Genomic DNA, 4,694 nt, shown 5'->3' on the forward strand with positions numbered 1-4,694 from the left:
TGTATAGATCATAAGTGTGCATAATTAAACATAGAAGCATAGCAATCTCATAAACATGGTATATAAGGTACATGGGAAACATAATTAGATTTCAAACCCTAATGTCTTATAATGGCCGAAACATATAAATTAGGTTTTAGGTAAAAAACTCCATACCAACATGTGAACCCTAAACAAGTATTATTCCATATACCATAAGAAAACATCATGAGCATGTTTAGGTAGAGTTCTAGGTTTCTTAAGCTTACAACTTATCATGGCCGAATCTTATCAAGCATATATTGGGTTAAAAATTATCCTTCAAGCTTGTGAACCCTAAACAACTTCCATAGCAAACATTTCAAGGAAATAACATGAGCATAGTTGAGTTAGGTTCTAAGTTTCCCAGACCCTTAAGCATGATATGGCCGAAACTTGTAGGACTTAAAGCTAGGGTTCAAGTGTCCTAAAAGCATAAGAACCTTAAACAACTTTTATAACAATTACTTCAAGGAATAACATGAGCATAGTTGAGTTAGGTTCTAAGTTTCCTAAGCCCTTAAACATGATGTGCCCGAAACTTGTAGGACTTAAAACTAGGGTTAAAGTGTCCTAAAAGTATGAGAACCTTAAACAACTTTCATAGCAAATAATTCAAGGAATAACATGAGCATAGTTGAGTTAGGTTCTAAGTTTCCTAGGCCCTTAAACATGATGTGGCCAAAACTTGTAGGACTTAAAGCTAGGGTTCAAGTGTCCTAAAAGCATGAGAACCTTAAACAACTTTCATAGCAAATATTTCAAGGAATAACATGAGCATAGTTGAGTTAGGTTCTAAGTTTCCTAGGCCCTTAACATGATGTGGCCGAAACTTATCAAGCATATAACCAAATTTCCATGCAACAAATAAACATAAAACATTAAGTTAGTTTCATATCATTTCATCAAGAAGGTCATGAGTATCTTAGACTTGTTTTAAACTCTCCTAGGTTTAAATCTAAACATGGCCGAACCTTCATAGACATGAAATACAGTTCAACTTAACATACAATCATGGGCATATCATAATAGCTTCATATCTTATCTTAGGGAAAACATGGCATGCTTAGTTTTAAGTTAAAGCTCTCCTAGGCCCTTAGTTCTATCATGGCCGAATATTCATGAGCTTGAGATGAAGTTCCAATCCACATAACAAGTAGGAGAAAATGTTAACAATACCATTATCATAGGGCATCTATCATAAGAACAAAGGAGCATGTTTTAGTTTGAGGCTTAAACTTACCTAATCCTTTTATTCTTGCTTGGCCGAAAATCTAGGACCATGGATCTAAGTTCTACTAAACATTCTAGCATAGAAACATGGGATAAATCCCTACCATAAATTACATGTTTCAAGAAACATATCGAGTATGTAAAAAATTTAGATCTTTACATTCCTTAGGTCCTTCCCTTGGTCTTATCTTGATTGAAATTCTTCATGAAGTTTTCTTAGATTTTTTTCTTTTTATGTAACCGAATCTTCATAGAACAAACAAGAGCTATTGTACCACAGGTGAGGGAAACTTACATCCTTTCGCTTGTGGTTTTCCTTAGAGAGAAAAGTGTTCTAGGTGCCAAGGAAGGAGGAAGCTTCTTCTTCTTGTACCTCCTTTTGTTTCCTTTGCTTGGAAGGGCTAGAACTTGAAGGTTTCTTCTCAAAAATTAGATTTCTTGGAGAAGAACTTAAATTAGCTATTGGAATGAGGGGAGGGAAGGGTTTCTTGGTTCGGTGAAGAATGAAGAAGGGAGAAGGAGGAAGAAGAAAAAGAATTTAATCCCTTGTTTTTCTTCTCTAAACCTATTTATCCCTTTGCCAAATGAAACATGTCTTCATTCATTCCCTCAACTCCTCTTTTCCCTCACTCCTTTAATTTCCACGAAAATAGAGAGAGGGGGGGAAGTAGACAATTCTTCTTTTGCTTGCTCCTTTTCATAACCAAGAGGGTAAAGAAGGTAAGCAACTTGGTTTTCTCTTGCTCTTTTTGCTTAGTTTTCTTTTCTCCTTTAACTAAATTTTTCATTCCTTTCTATCCAAATATTTCTCCTTATCCTAGTGGTTATCATTCATCAATTTATCTCCATCATTTGTGGGAGGTTCAAGGTTCAATCCTTGACCTTACCTCTTCTTATTCTATATTTTTGTTTTTTTTATTTTCCCTTTTCTCTTATTCTTTTCATTTCTATGCTCTAAGGAAAAAATAATATTCATATACATATCCTATAATTGCTTGGGTGTTACACAACCAGAAGGGTTCATTGAAAAGGGCAAAGAGCATCTAGTGTGCAAGCTTAATCGGTCCATTTATGGACTGAAGCTGTAACGACCCAAATTTCCTCATTTAGAGTCCTAAAAAAAATTTAAAAATATTTAAAAATGCTATAGAAATATTGTAGGGATTTTTAGAAATTTTTAGAGTATTTTTATGTAATTTTTGGAGGTCGTTTGGTATTTTTATTAAACGAAGGAAGTTTCGACAAAAAAATGTCCAAGCCGAGAATTGAACCCAAGACCTTTGGCTTGGTCAAAACCCAGCTGACCAGGTGGGCAAACGGATTTTTCTATTTAGAAAAGACAGCGAATTTATTTAAGATAGTTAACAGAATATTGGATTATAAAAGGGATAAGTTGATGTTGGATTTGTTTGTTTAGAAAAGGTAGCGAATTTATTTAAGATAGTTAACAGAATATTATAAAAGGGATAAATTGATGTTGGATTTGTCTGTTTAGAAAAGATAGCAAATTTATTTAAGGAGTTAACAGAAATATTAAGTTATAAAAAGGGATAAGTTGATGCTCTGTTTTCCCGTGACTTAAACCATTCTCTCCTTCTCTTCTGCGTACGATGGCGGAGCCCGGGCAAAAAATGAAAGGGAGTTAGGGCATCGTCTCCGGCGGCCGGCCAAGGTCCTAGAAGCCCTTTTTGTTTGGTTGTGAGTCCAAGAATTAAGGTAAGTGCTTCTCACCTGCAGTAGGAGTAGTTTCGGACCTTTGTTCTTCTTGAATTCGAAGCATAAGAAGCGCTTATAGTGCATATTTTTAATTAAGCCTATAGTGCAGATTTTTAATTAAGCTTATAGTGCAGATTTTTATGTAGGCTTATAGTGCAGATTTCTTAGAGCTTAAAATGCAGATTTCTTTAGAGCTTATAGTGCAGATTTTTGGTGGAATTTATAGTGCAGATTTTTTGTGGAACTTGTAGTACAGATTTTTTGTGGAACTTATAGTGCAGTTTTTAAAGAAAAAGAGTATAGTGCAGTTTGGTTAAGTATTATAGTGCAGAATTTATGATTACATAGTATGCAGAAATAGTTTAACATAGAATGTAGAATCTTGATTAGTATAGTATGCAGAATTTTGACTAGCATAGTATGCAAATTTTAGATAAGCTTAGTATGCAGATTTTAGATAAGCTTAGTATGCAGATTTTAGATAAGCTTAGTATGCAGATTTTAGATAAGCTTAATATGCAGATTTCTGTTTAAACTTGTATGCAGATTTTGTTTAAGCATTTCAGTGTTAGAATTTGTTTAAACATTTTAATTTTGTAAGAAGCATTCTTTTAAAGAAAAGTATAAGAAAGATAAAGAAAAGAAAGAAAAGGCCGAGGCCTTAAGTAGATCCCAAAGTCTAGACTTTAGGGGTTTTAGGCACACAAGGTGCCTATTAAAATGCCAAGGCATTTAAAGAAGAAGTAATTAAGATTATAAGTATTTTACTTTTAAGAAGAGGCCAGTACCCGACTTCCGAGGTTGTCGTTAAACAAATCCAGGTGTTCAATTCCGAGGTCTTGGCCCTGGTAGACCGAGGTCTGCTCTTTTAGGATTGGTGGCTCGCTACCCCAACCTATTAGGGAACGCGCATAAGATGGTACTACGCCTGGGCCCAAGAAGAAGTTGATTATTATTTTGAAGTATTAAAGTATAAGTTTTCAAACAAAAGAAATAAGCTTCACATAAGTTTAAAATTCAGCAAGTTTAGCTTTCTTATATACTGACATGTTGTTTAGATTTGATTACATGTTTAGTATTTCAGTATTATATGTTTCGTTTGCTATTAGATGAGCATTCATTTTCTAGATTTCTTTCAGCTTACATGCATACTCGAGTTTTGTGAGTTAGATAGCGCTTACTAAGCAATTTTGCTTATAGATGCATTTCCTCTTACTGCAGATAAAGGAAAGGAAAAGCTATAGTAAAGGAAGACGACAAGGCGGTGCGAATGGATGTGTGATGCCTGGACTATAGAAGCCTTGGGATCTAGCATAAGAATTTATTAACAAAGAGTTGAGAAGAATGTAATAGATGAGTCATTTAGTCCTCCGCTGCTAGTTAATTGTATGTTTTGAGTTCTCCGAGAGTTTTAGGAATTACCATCAACATGTGTGCAATATTAGTTAAGTAAAGTTAGTAGTCTAGTAGCGCCCCACCCTCACAGACCAGTAGTGAGGAGGGTGGGGTGTTACAAGTTGGTATCAGAGCAGTTCCTATTCTCTAACATCACACATTAGCACCAACCTTGCCGTCTTCAAGTAAGAAAGTATTTAATTTTTAGTATGCTTTTCTTTATTCTTTACAGTAAAGAGAAATCCTTAGAAGTATTAGATTATATGTAAAGAATAGGGAGATGTTTAGAAGTGCTTATAAAGTTAAGAATTCAGCTTAGTTTCTTTTACATA

This window comes from Zingiber officinale, chromosome 5A (genome assembly GCF_018446385.1).
Source record: "Zingiber officinale cultivar Zhangliang chromosome 5A, Zo_v1.1, whole genome shotgun sequence".
In the NCBI taxonomy this organism is placed as follows: domain Eukaryota; kingdom Viridiplantae; phylum Streptophyta; class Magnoliopsida; order Zingiberales; family Zingiberaceae; genus Zingiber; species Zingiber officinale.